Here is a 15,060-nt window from a genome sequence, read left to right on the forward strand (position 1 = left end):
AAGATGCAAATTAAATCTGCTCCTCAAAACTCTTTAGCAGAGGGGAAATATTTACAAGGTAAGAAGGGGAGCAGAGTGGCCCTTTGGTACCATAACATATCCCAGCTCAGAGAAACTCCCGGGCCACTGATGGTGCCCATTTGGTGTGACGATACAGTGGCTGCCAACACTTTCCAGGGAGTTTTGTAAATAAATATGTGTTAAAGGAAATTAAAAATTGTTCCATTCTATAATTATACTGTGTTAAGCATTCAAGTCAATATGAATTTCCACCCTTTTCATTCTAGAAATAGCTTAGTGTTCATACCCTGTGTCTGGCCACTGTTACAGGACAATGTGGAGGAGGCTTATCTGGCTGGGATCCAAAGTTTCTTAGTGAGATGGATCCCTCCCTTCTCCCTCCTTCTGGTCTTTGCTCCTTCCTTCTTTCCTTCCCTCCCTCTGTCCTCCCTCTCTCCCTCCCTCCCTCCCCCCTTTCCTTCGAGTTAAACATTTTGTTTTGACATAATTATAAATTATAAATTCACATGCAGTCATAATACATAATATGAAGAAATCAGATATATGCTCAGATTTACTCAGTTTCCCTTAGTGATGATATCTTATAAAATTATAGAATAATATCAGCACTAGGATATGGACATTGATATAGTCAAGAGACTGAACAATTTTAATCACCACCAGGGTCTCTCAAATTGCCTTTTATAGTCCCACTCATTTCTCTCCTCCCTGATTCTGTCATTTCTAGGATGCTATACAAAGATTCAGTATGCAATCTTTCTGGATTGGCTTTTCTTACCATTTTTCTGAAGATTACCAGCTATACTGTGTATCAATAATTCATTCATTTTTATTGCAAAGTAGTATTTCTTGGTATAGATGCACCAATTTGAATATTTGCCTGTTGAAGGACATTTGCACGTTTTCTCCCCAGTTTTGGGATATTAAGACTAAAGCTACTACAAATATTTAAACACCAACATTCAGAGCATTAATAATACTATGCAGAAGTGGAAACAATCCATCTGTCTTTGACAGGTGAAAGATAAATAAAATATGGTAGAATGTCAATCAGTCTTAAGGGGATGAAATTCTGATATATGCTGCAACATGGAGGAGCTTCGAAAATCTAATGCTAAATGGAAGAAGTCAGACATATAAGGACACATGGTGTGAAAGTCCACACATGTGATCCACCTAGAATAGGGACACTTGTGGAGACAGAGGGTGGAATGAATGTTACAGGAGCTGGTGGAGGTGGGGTGCGGAGGAGTTACTGAGCATGAGGTTTTTGTTTGGGATGATGGTGACAGCACAGTATTTCAAATGTGCTTAGTGCTACTGAGTTCTGCACTCAGAATCGGATAAATGGCAAATGGGAAGCATATTTTATTACAATAATTTTTAAAGTTTGTTACAAACATTTGTGTTCAGGTTTTTCTGTCAACATGAGTCTTCAGTCTCCTGGAATAAAAGATCTGGCATGAAGATGCTGGTCGTATGTGATAGCTGCATTTGTAGTTTGTAAACAAGTTGCCAAACTCTGTGCAGAGTGACAGTGCCATTTTACATTCCCACCAGCGACACATGCGCTGCCCAACTTCTCTGAAACTTGCCGGCCCTGGTGTTTTCTCTAATTGTTACATTCTGGACTTTCTGATAGGTGTCTACTGGTATCTCACTGTGGTTTTAACTGGACTGTCCTTAATCACTAAGGATGTGGAACAAATTTCCCAGTGCCTTTGTCACCTGTACATTTGCCATGAATACTTTGCTGCCTACTTTGAGCTTGCTTTGGATTCTTCTTTAGTGATGAGATTTGGAATAGTGGACTTGGTCTAGACCCTGGTCCTTCCCCAGAGAGATGGTTTGCACACACTGTCTTCCACTAGGTTGCTCCGGCTTTTAATTGTCTAGTCTTTCACAGAACAGAAGTTTGCAGTTTTGAAAAAGTCAAACATCATTTCTGACTTTTTTAGGCTGTACTTTTGGTATTAAGACTAACAATGTTTTGCCTGGCCTTAGATTCCAAAGTTTTCTCCTGTATTTTTCTTAAAAAATCTATGTTTATATTTAAGCCTGCTATATCCACTTGCTCTCACACTATTTATTGAAGGAAAAATTATGCTTCTTTCATTGAGTATTTTGTAAAATTGCCTTAGTAATATGCTCTTTCCTTCTTTCTCCCTCTCTTGAAACCTCTCTCTCTATCTCTATCTAGGTCTTTCTCTCTGTACTTCTGCCCACAGCTTTACATAATCTACAATATTTTCACTGTGGCTTTCTCTTTTCTTTCTATAATTTAAGTTTCTGCACATCTGTGCTATGAGAATGAATGCTTAATATGTATACAGAAGACATGGATTGATAGTTCTCATATGTTTACAAAACACCCAAATTGGTATTTCACTGGCTATGTTATGTTCCTGATTGTCACATTAATTAATGAGAAAAAGAGAAACTGAAATGGATTTAATATTCCCGGTCTTCTCTCTGTTATACAATGCATCCAGCTGCACCAAAGAGCTCATCATCTGCATTTCCATTCTGGTGTCCTAGGAGGACTAGGAACTAGAGAGAGGCTTTAAATCAGCAAGGGGAATGTTTTGATTTGTGTAGTTACTTTTTAAGCTCTTAAACTAAGAATAGATAAATGTAACATTTTATGAGAAAAATATTTGCTTGCAATTATAAGCTAGAAATATTTGTTCGCATAGTGTGTTGAAATGAAATCAGAATATATTTACCCTTAAATATTTGTTTTTTCAATTTTGACCACTCCTTCAAGTATCCACAGGGCACAGTTTTGCTTTACTCACCCCTCCCATCTGTTTTTCACATATAAGCTGGCCTCTGACCATCAAACTAGAGAGGAAACAACACTTTAAATAGTATTTAAAGAACTCTATTACAGATGCTCCTGGACCTTTGGGTTCAATTCAAATAAATAAATAAATCCATTATAAATGGAAAATATGGAAATAAAAAATGTCTTTAGACACTTAAGCTACCAGGCCTCACAGCTGAGTCCTGTGGTATATGGCAGAGTTTCCATTGCTTTCTCTGTGGTCACAGAGCTGACTGGCAGCTGCCGTTTGCTGCTGTTGTCCAGCTCTAGGGGAGAGCATTGGGCCACACATGGATAGTGGAGAAAAAGATCAAAATCTGGCGTATTTTTTCTTCTGAATGTGTCGTTACACCACATGTACTTTTGTACCGTTTTAAGTCAACAAATCACCAAACTATCACAAGTTGGTTAGTGGTGCTCACCATAGGTTAATGGTGCTCCAGTAAAATTATGAACAAATTCTTTTTACCTAGTTTATTTTTGAATTGGGCAAGAAGCTGGAAAGTTGGAGTCTTTATCTGTGTTAAGTGCTTGCTGATACCACTTGCCACTGAAATAGTCAATGTCCGTGCCACTGGGAAACAATACTTGACAACCAAACCTAAGGGAGGAGAGGTTTATTTTGGCTCAAGGTTTTTAGGGATTCGGTCCATGATTGGCTGGCTTCAAGGCAGAAGCCTCATGGTGGAAGGCATGGTAGAGGAAAGGTGCTTAGTTCACGGGGGCCAGGAAACAGAACAAGAAAGCAGCACCAGAGAGGAAGGGGCCAGAGGCCAGATATAGACTGCAAGGTTATGCCTCTGTGACCTACCCAGACACCCAGAAACATGTCGCACCAGTAGCTCCCATGCCAGTCACAATGACACAATCAAGCTTAGTTGTCATAATCACTGTGAGAGTGAGCTAACAATAGTAATGCGATATAATAATGACAATGCTTGCTTAATGCTTCTGTCATAAGGATAAAATGAGACTGAGTGTATTCTTTTAAATGGTAGAGGTCTAACCAAGTATTCTTAGATCACAAACTTTGGATGACTTGGGATACCCCTTACACATGTCTACATTCTCCATGTTCCTCTGTACCTGTCACATAGCACTTACTTGTTATTGTAGCATTCTTGCAAATAGCAACAGTGTTACAGTATATTTATTTTTCATTACACATATACCTGCTTAGTACATTTGTTGGTGAATAATGTTTTATGAACCTTAGTTTACAAATAATTTAACATGTATTATCATATTTAATTATAAGAAACCATCTAGAATCAAAAAATTATGTAACATTGTGTCCAAAACAAATAAACAACATCCTCACAGAACTACTTGTTATATTTTTAGGATGAGACACCTAATGTATTGCTGAATCAAAATCAAATTATACATCTTCCATTGGTTTCATTTTATGCTTAAGCAAACCTAATATACATCATATGGTAGTTAATATATAACGTACTTATATGTCAAGGTGTTACATTTAAGAGATTTGAGTCTAGCTACTTAAAACATTTGATAAACATGGATAGATATATGCTTATATGTATTATGTACACATGCATCACCTAAAGGTATATATCAATATAAAGGTAGATTATAAATATATAGCTTCTAAATTGAAATTAATAATGTGGTACTAGTGCCTCAGAATGTGCTGAGTTTCACACAACATCAGTTGTAAAATAAAATGGGGGGAACATAAACAAGTCTCACTGCATAGCAATCATGTTAAAACTGAAGCTTTCTTCCTGAGGCCTTCCAGCATGCTCTACGGGAGAAGCTTTCTGTAGCATAGATTGGTGTTGCAGTCACCATAATACATGCACCAAGAAGGATTTACCTGTATAGGTTTGTGAATGAGTAATTTAAGACATATGGTAGTAAACTGTTTAAAGTGATCAGTATTATACATTGTTCCCTCATGGAACTCTTTGACTATAAAAAACCCTATGCGGTTACACGTCAGGGTTGACCAAACAAACAAACACCTGGCTCCTGTGACAGATGGGGAAGATAAAGACTACATCAGCGCCCCAGTGCAGCAAGCTGGGTCTGTCAGTAGTGAGGCAGGGAAGTGCGGCCCCCCAGTGCTGCACATTGAGCAGAGCAATCGTGAACACGTGCAAGCTCTCGTGGTTTTCGTCATGGTCAGCAGTACTGTCCAGCAGCCATGTGGGCCCTGCTCGGCTCAGTCTTGACTCTGTAATTTACCATGGAGCAGCCTATTTATGGTACACAGGAGGATACCTTGCTGTTCTTTCCCCACAGTTATTAAATCTTAACGGCAGCTCAAATCCAGGATGCACTATGACTTTGCGCAAGATGACAGGGTGTTTCCTACACTCTTCCTGTCTCAAAAAAAAAAAGATACAAGTCACGTGATTAGAACTCGGAATGGGAAGAATGTGAGTTTTGAGTCGGATGAATTTGTCTTTAAATCCCAGTTCCTTTTATAACCTTTGTTACCATACATTTTAGTTTGTTGTACAACAATCAAAGCGGTTTGTATCTTGGAGGGTCATCGTGAATATTAAATGAGACCATGGTCACAATCCCTTTCCCTCCAGTCCCACATCTCCTCTCAATTTCCTGTCATCCGTGGAAAACTTACCAAAGGAATTTTAGTTTTATATGTTCTAAAATGAAAACCTGCTGAATGTTTTCTTATGGTAGATTGATGCTAATTCATCTTACAGTAACTTCATGCATATCTGTACCTACAGGAAAAGAACCAGTTGCTGTTGAGACCTTTGTGAATGTTATTTTAATCTTTCCATTAATAACTACCTTACCTAGCAGATATTACTACAAACACTTTGCAGATGCATGTTGTAATAATCATAAGGGAAAAAAGCATTGATTTCCCTCGACTGGCTTTATAACAAGAAGGCAAGTCCTGCAACATTAAGACAGGACCTTCATAGCCTCCTTGTGATTTAACAGTACTTTACTTTGTGCTCGGTTGGCTGTCAAGAAACACTAGTGGATAGTTTTTCCTTAAGACTTATTACTAAACCTAGAAAGATGATGACATGCTAGAGGCTCCACTTCTTTGATCTAAGCACTAATCAAGAAGCTCAATAGTAAAGATCTCTCTAGGTAATACATAAAGAAGAAAAAATTTTGCCATGTTATTTGCAAGTAACTGGTATACTTACTTCTGTGACTTGGGGTTTTCAGTTGGGTAAAGATGTAGGTAGGGAGGAAAGGGGAGAAGGTGGAAGAGTGGGAGGGAGAGAGAACCCAATTCTAAGCTTCAGATGTGAGATAGCACCAGTGAACAATCTTTGATCACATTGCAATCCAAGTAAGTTGCATTGCCAAAGGTGCATTAGGAAAATTTTTATTCTAGCATTCCCAGTCTGATGAACCCCTTACTCATCTGGATTTATTAACCAGGTTCACAAGTAAATGGATGCTCTATTGCAATGGACTAAGAGTAGCAAAGAAAGCGGGGTCAGGTTACTACATCTGGATCATTTTCAGTGGCGGAAAATAAAATAATGAGGATGCCAACTGGGCCACCCACTGCAAAACATGGGTGACCAAACGAGCCAACAGAACCTCTAATGAGTATTTACTGCAAAGGACTCTGCATGTAAACTACTTCCAGACTGATGTGGTGCCAAGTGGGGAGGATTAAGTCTGTCAATGGCTTTTGTTGAGCCACAGCCAAGGCATCTAGGAACAGAGGCGGGGTCTCCTTATTAAACATATCAAAATATTACTTTCAGACAAGAAGAATGCACAGAATGGATCAAAGAACATTATAAAATAGATAGAAGACAGTAGGCATAAGTAATACCAGCATCATTCATATTGTGGATGTAAGGGTGATTTTGTTTAGTTCCGGCATTATTTTTTGAAGACTTTAAAGTGTAGCTTAGCATTCACGTGGTCTGGCTTACATTATAGGTAGTTGTGTACATGTTTCTGATTTGATGGTCTTGGGAGTTGAGATTTCTCTGCCGTTTCATCAGTGTGCCATTAATTTGATTGTCCTTTTCTCTTCTAGTACTAAACGTTGTGTGGATGTAAGCTCCTCAGTAATTACTTTTGAAATATATTAAATAGAATACGTGGCTACACTGCTTTGATAATACAGAAAATATGAGTAAAAACATAGCAAAGCTTTTTTTTAGGAGAGATAAACCTGTAATGCAAAGAAAATTACATTTCTAGAGTAAATAGCTTGGTATCATTTGGGTTAGTGTCTGAGTTTATCCTGACTCAAGGATGCTGTATATCTAAGACTAATCAAATTCCCAAAGCCATGCAAATGACAAAGTACATAAGGAAAATCACATTCTCTATATGTTTACCCAGAAAGAACACAAAGCAAGAAAACATTTGCACACTGTGACGAAAGTCAGAGTTAGGATGGATTCTAAGATGGCCACCCAAACAAATGTTTACTTCAATAAAGCAAAGCAAAACAAAATAAAACAAAATCTAATTTGGTGCATTTTAAGAGTTTAAAACACAGAAACAGCAGTTCTTTGGTTCCTTTTTACTGTTTCCAAATACTTGTGCTGACATTTTGGAAACTTCACCTCTCTGGTTCTTTTCCAAGAAGTGTTTGATTATATCTAACATCATGATTTCTTAAGAGACACTGTCAAATATGCCTTGTGGTCACTGGGGTCTCTTTCTCTAGGTACAAAGCAACCATAAGAATTTTAGGTGTTGACCTGCAATTTTGGAACAGAACTGTCCGGATTAAAGATTTTTCCATTGATAAGCAGTGCCAATTTTACCACAGTCCTGATGTTCTAAATATGTAGTTTCAAAAATCCCCTTACAGATAGTAGAGTTCACAAACTGGACCACAGCAGTAACAGTAAGATTGAATTTTAAGCAAAAGCCATGAGACTATTGGGTCAGATACTACAGAAGTTCTATAATAGCAACAGGGACTACTCACAGAGACAGAATTGATGGGTGTGCTATGGGGAAAGAAAGGGGTCATATTATCATAAGGAATATATTAGTGTAATTGCTATTGTCAGGTGAATGTTCTATGCAGAGAATTTCACATGTAGCAAACCACTGAATCTCTAGACTGATAATAGCAAAAACAGATACCTATTACTCTTCCTGATGAACAACTCTTGCATGCTGCAGGTATACATATATCCAAAAAGCTCCCGAAATGTGTAGTTTTAACCCCAATTTAAAGTCCCCAGTATATTTCTGCTTTCCTGAGGGCTCCATATAGTGCAGAAAGAGTTCTCAGTTCTTTACATTAATTCATTTAGTCTTCACGATAGCTTGTAGAGGAGATAGCCATATTGTCCCTAATCTATAAGTGGACAAGGCATTAAATAAATTATCTCACAAGTGACACAACAGTAGTTCCGATCCAAGCTACATGGCAGAGTGCTCTGAAGTTTGATCTGAACTCCATATGTTTATTCTGATGAAAATAATGGCAGTGTTCAGATTTTCATTAAGTTTTCCACCCACACTGTTCCTGAAAGCATATACTAAACATGTCCTTCCTTTACCTCCCATCCAGTCCCACAGCTATACAGATCTTATGCTCCTTGATTAAGGGACCCATAGATTTGAACAGAAAAAGTGTTTGAAATTATGAGGGTAAGGGAATGTCAGACCAATTTAAAGTCCCCAGGATATTGCTGCTCTCCTGAGGGCTCCATTTCTTCCTTTTCCCAGCCCCTTGTCTCCCTTCCTTTTCTACCACCACTCAACTCCAAATTTTTTTCCACCTTGGTCTCTTTGAAAAACAAAACACTGCTCACACTTAAAGCATAAAAGTAAATATGAAAACCTTTCAAAGTTATATGGTCAGAAACCAAAAAAGACATAAAGGGGGATGTGAAAACACATCACTAGAGAAAATATCTACCCCCTCTTTTCAAAACACTCACCTCCTTCTCTTTACTGTTGAAATATTACACTTAGCACAAGGCATTCACTGATTTTCAGAGTAAAACAATTTGTACAATTTTGGAGTTGCAAGGACATAGAATTTCTAGATGAGGACTGGAATGACAGAAGTGACAGAGCAGGAGCAAGGATCTTCAGATGGGGAGAGTCAGTCCAGGAAAACAGTCATGGATCAGGTGTGGGAGCACTTGGGTCCAGTCTTGAGCTAAATCAGATGCAAGAGGGGACAGGAGCCCTACACTACAGCCAAAAATTTGAGCAAATCCAGGGTAAGGGAGGCTCAGCTCCAGTTCTGAGCAGAGATTATAAAATTGCTTTTCTGAGGTAATTCAGCCCTAAATTAGAAACAAAACAAAGCGAGAAGCATAAATTGGCCTTAACTTCCAAGAAGCTGGCATTTCATTTAACTCCAGATAGAAACTGGGATTTATTTCAGATCAAATGCCCACATCTGATTGTGAGTACTTTCATTTCACCCTGGGAGCATCTCTAAGATGACTTCTGTGAAATCCAAATGGGCACCATGGGAAATGAGGAAGAAGACTACAAATGTCTTTTTATGATCTCCTGATTGTCAAGTCAGTGATCTTAACTCATCTCCTCCTAACCTGAAGGGGCTACAGCAATTCAATTTCTGAAAGGCCCATGTGTGAGCACAGCTCAGGAAGTACGCCAGCACATTCTAAATTAAAATTACTCAGAAAGCGTTGTGGAAAATGAAGAATCAATTACTTCTCAATTCAGGTTGTTTTAGGTTCACATAAAATTTCTATTATCTGCTGTTGTTTCAAAGGAACATTAATCAGAACTCTAAAGGTCATATTTGTAATAATTTTAAGAAGATGGAAGCACATTTTATCAACTTTTTATCAGTCAGTTACAATATCTGACACATATAATTTAAAGGAAGAAAAGTTTAATTTATTCCATGGTTTCAGGAGATTCAGTCCATGGTCAGCTGTCTCCAAGGTGGAAACTTAAGGGCTGAAGAACACAGAGCAAAGCTTCTTAATTTATGGGGGCTGGGAGGCAGAGCAGTGGGGCAGTGGCAGAGGGAAAGGGAGTGGAAACCATAGATAGTCCTCAAGGCCATCCGTGACCTATCCAGACACATCTTGGAGCATGCTCTACTAGTCAGCTAGGCATTGCTGCATCCAGTGAAGTTGACCTATTAGGATTAACTATCATATATGTTCTTATTATTGTGGCTGTTATTTAAATCTTAATCACAAAACCTTCCCAGTAGAGAGACTATATATATATATATATATGTATCTCTGTGTGTGAATGTATGTATGTGTACATACATACATGTATGCATACATACATATGCTAATATGCTGGAGAGAGTGCTAGTGAGAGAACTGATTGTATCACTTTAAGCAAATTGACTAATATACTATGTTCATTCTCCCCATTTACAGAAATAGCAACAACAGCAATGTGACACTTAAATTAGTTTGCTCGGCTTGATTAATAAAGCACTATGTGTCCTGGTAAGCTATGGAGGTGTGACCTTGGATTCTATATCTAAGCTCTGATTCCTCCCTCTGTGGTGCTGTTCCCTCCTCTTATTTTCTACTGCCATAAACTAAGTGGCTTTGCTCCACCCACCCTTCCATCATGATGTTTCTACCTTGGGGGTCAGCTGACCATGGACTGAAACATCTGAAGTCATAAGCCAAATTATGAATGTCAGAGATTTGGTTCCAGCAATGGCGAGTTTGAGTAATAAGAAGCAAAATATGATTACTTGGGAAGATCTGGAAGAAAAAGTTGGAAGACCCAAGCAGTAGATACAGGCTTTATTTCAGTTAGAGATCTCTAAATTTTGTATACTAATCATGTCTCACACTCCAAAGTTTCCTTCCTTCTCTCTTTTTTTCTCCATTTTCTCTCCCTTCTTGTGCTCCTTCCTTCTTTCTCTCCTTTGACATATATTTATCATTGTATTATATCAGGCATTGTGTGCTTGGCACCAGGTTAAATAAAATCGCCAGTGGGAAAGACAAATCTGTGTCCTAGCATCATTTCAACACCCTTCTCTGTAACTTTCTGTTCCCCCTAGGACAAAGGCAAATACAGGGATGTGGGTGAACAAGCCACTTCTCACATTCTTCCCACCGCTCTCTCCTCCCTCTGGCACTTTGTCCCTGTTTTCACCAAGCTGTCTCCAGTCATATGGACTTTACACAAACCATTTACACTTTCTGAAACTTCCTCAGCTTGCCTCTCCCTTCAATTAGTCATCTCTTAGGCATCCTTCAGATCTCTGCTCAAATGTCACATTTTTAGGAAAAATCTCTGAACTTTTGTCTAGTTTAGATTCTTTTACTATGTGTTTCCAGAGTACTGTGCTATAGATACTCAGAGAACTTACCTGAGTTGGTCATGTTTAGTTTATTAATTGTCACCTACTTTACAAAATGGTAACCTCCCTATGACCAAATGCTGTGCTTGTCTTCTCTTACCATAGTGTAACCATTGCCCGACTCCGTGCTTGAATTATGAGAAATGCTGGATGTTTATTAGTTGGTCAAATGAATAAATAATTGTATGAGTGCATGGATGAATGAATGGACTAACTCAGGAACTCCACTGTCATCAATTCTTTGCCTGTAATAACTGTGCAGCTTTTACTTAAGTAGTTCTTCCCTTCAAATGAAAAAAAAATTAAAAAAAATTGCGTGCTCCTGTAATACACAGACTATAATAATGAAGATAATTCTTTGAAGACAGTTCCTCCCTGTGACCTTTCTTCTACTTGTGTTCTGTTATAAACCAGAAACCTACGGCTGCAAAGCCTGGTAGTTGTGAGGTAGCCTCCAGAGAGTTATGACTTCCAGGCTCTTCATTAAGATGCATATTGTTTAAAGAAAGAAACAGCCCAGGGACTGACAATGTGCTCTTTCAAACATGACTATTTGTGAACAATGGTCAAGACATTTCGTTTACTTCCTAACAGATGAGATTTAAATAAAAAACATAAGTACATTCTTGGGGAAATTAGAACGGTTAAAATTGTAGAAAGAATGGCGGGCTGGCTACTAATGAGAAAACCCTCAGGAAATTGATTGTGTTGGTATTCAGTTGCAGTGTTTGTGACTGAAATTTAGAGTAAATGTTACACAAATTTTGGCTTATAAAGCTTATTCTAACATAAACACTATTTGTGTAAAATATAGATGAGAGGATCACTAAACTGTATGCTTTTCTTTAAACTCAGTCTGATTTCAGAGGGAGAAACGTTCGTCGTGACCCTTCAGTAAAGGCATGTAACATCACAGAACCAGTTTTTTCCTTACTAGAATTAGTATATTGGTTACTGGTGGCAAACTACTGTGTTAAATTACTAGTTTGTCATCATCTCATAATTTCAATTATCTTATAAGTAAAAAGTAGCTGTCCATGACCTATTACAAACATCCAAATCTAAATTCATTTGAAATCATGTACTGAAAACACTGTTTTCCTAAATTATCTTTTTAATTTTAAAGAGAGAAAAAAACAACAACAAAATAACAACAGCAAAGACAAAAACAAAACTACACAAAAACAATGAAAATGATACAGGATTTCAAAACAAGATGATAGGAATTAACAATGGTTGTTATGTCACATATTGTTATCTTAATCTCAAATTACTGTATGTAGCTCTGTATCTTCCTTGGAGTTCAAGTACAGCCATGAACTTGTTCTCTGAGGAATTAATAATCTTTGAAAGAAAACTGAAATAATTATATAAAAGATTAAATACAAGTGAAGTCATTTACATGTATTAAATAGTACTTTTGGTGGGATACTTCAGTTTTTAACTGCTCTTTAATTGGGAAGACCTGTGTAACTCTTGGCTTTGACACTCTTGGGAAACCTATTCCTGCCAAAATTTTGGAGATAACTTGTTGGATTCACAAAGCTTGTACTGTCACAATTTTAACACAATAGCTGAAGTTAATTATTATAAGAATATGATATATTAATTATCTGGATATTAATAAAATAACACAGAATCATATTTTTTATTTTGTGTCTTTAAAACTGCCATTTTGTGATATCTAAATATGAAGAAATGACATTTATATTGTAGATAAATTAAGAAGAAAGTAAAAGTACAAAGAAGGAGATTTGACATGATTTGAGGGCTGGCAAATCTGAAATCCACAGCCTGGAAATTTAGACCATTAAAGTTCTGAGACCAAATTTCTTCTCTGGGAAACTTTTTTTCTTTGGTCTGTAAGCACTTTCAAATGATTGAATGAAGCTTACTTCTTTCAGGGAGGGTAATGCCTACATTTAAAATCAGTTGATTAGCGATGTTAATCACATGTTTAAAAAAATACCCTTACAGCAAAACCTAGATTAGTGTTTGATTAAATACCTGGGTACTGTAGTCTACCAAAATTGACGCATAGGATCCAGCATTGCAACCACCAAGTTGCTCATGAGTGTCCAACTTCCTAAATCATCTGTCTCTTATTGGCCATTCAATTCATAACTTTAAATTTCAAGATACAGCAGTTTAGAACACTCAGGTATTTGTGTTAATTATATCTTTCCTTCTTTAGTTTTTCATCCTTTAGTCATTTTGTTGTATACTGGTACATACTTTCTTCTGAGAGTCAGAGGGAAGAGAGTTAGTAAAACTCAACAAGTCAAGTAGGGAAGATCTTCTGCCAATCTGGTGATACTTGGGGATCTGGTTCTCATAAAATATTTGCATAAAACAACAGAATTAAAGGAACATTCTTTAGTTTGTAATATGATTAACCAAATTTGTGATATAGCAAGTTATATACTGTTTTACATACTCAGTAACAAGATCTCATTATAGGTTTATTACAGCCATAGATTTAAAATACTGATGAGTGAAAACAATATTTTGAGGTCCAGAAATAACTGTAATGTGATATGACATATCTGTGATTTCTATGTTGACATCATCATAGATACTACTAATACCAGAGTGATCCACTGTGAACATTCACAGTCAAAAGATGTGTATCAAGAAGTTAGTGAGAATAAAGATGTCACGTTCAGTCAAATTCAGAGATCTCTGGTTAAGGATCAGTACAGCGTCTGATGAGAACAAAATTGATGTTTTGACCAGCTGAGAATTGAGAATTATTTGTGGATTTATTTTCTTAAGCTGTGCTCAGATGAAAAGCATAATAATAGCAGCAGCTAGATTTAGGGCACTTAAGTGTTAGATATTGTTTCAAGTATTTTACATATGTAACATAACATCATTATCAGGAAAACTCTATATGATAAGATTTTGCAGGTGCACAGAGAGGTGAAATAACCTGCTCAAAGTCACATAGCTTTGTAAGTAGTAGATCTAGTGATCAAAGAGTATCTTAACTATATAATTGCTGGTTTCTTTGCATGTGCTTGAATTTTTCAGTAAATGATAGAAAAGCAGGATATCATGAGAATGTTTTATGATAGAAAGAACTAAGAAACATATTTTGAATACATACAAATATGTATAAGAGCTTATTATTGTCTACTTTCAAAGGATTGTAACTAAGTTGTTAATGTCAGAAGTGCAAAAAAGAGAAAGCGCATAAACTCATGCATGCAAGGAAAGTCTATGACTCTTAAATGTTGGGGGTTGGGATGGGATGACAGGCTCTTCGTGGCTACAAACTCAACCATTTGAAATTCTTTATATGGTTAAAAGATTTCAACAATTCTTCTTGTATGGGTGGTTGACACTTGTGGAATTCTAGAACCACTCTGTTGTGAAAGGTCAACATTTCAGAAGTTTTAATAAAGTTAATGATTTTGGAAAATTAACATAGTGTTAAGACACGGCTACTATAATTAATTATTAAGTACTTTACAACTCTAAAAATTTTGCAAAACAACCCACATTTCAACAGGGTTAGAACAGTCTTTCTTGGGAAGATTTAATGAATTTAGGGTTACTCTTTTAGAATACACAGAAATTTAGCCAGTTCTCCATTTTCCAAAGAAAGAGGAGGCAAGAGCATCAAGAAAAAATATATATATAATACTGCTATAAATATTCTCATTTATCAAAATATGTTAAATTACAATGAAATTAATTATTTATAAGAAAATAACCTCTTCATGTATTAACTTGTGAATAGAGAAAAATTCAAATACTTAGAATTAGTAATAAATATACAGTGTCCATGTCATTGAACTGGGATAGGCCTGTCAGAATAGAATAAACAAACTAGTAGGAAATTTAAAAAAAGGGAAATTATAAATGGGTTTGTTTCATTGGTTTTTTTTCACAGTTCAATTACTGTTGCTAGACAGTAGAAAAGAGA

At 36.8% G+C, this 15,060-nt stretch overlaps 1 protein-coding gene across 1 annotated transcript in view; it reads left to right on the forward strand.

The window, feature by feature from the left end:
* Nucleotides 1–15,060, forward strand: part of Dkk2 (dickkopf WNT signaling pathway inhibitor 2) — an 88,938-nt gene that overhangs the window by 43,118 nt on the left and 30,760 nt on the right. The gene's annotated exons all lie outside the window — the stretch shown is intronic.

Source organism: Chinchilla lanigera, unplaced genomic scaffold (genome assembly GCF_000276665.1).
Source record: "Chinchilla lanigera isolate Chin_1 unplaced genomic scaffold, ChiLan1.0 scaffold00095, whole genome shotgun sequence".
NCBI lineage: Eukaryota > Metazoa > Chordata > Mammalia > Rodentia > Chinchillidae > Chinchilla > Chinchilla lanigera.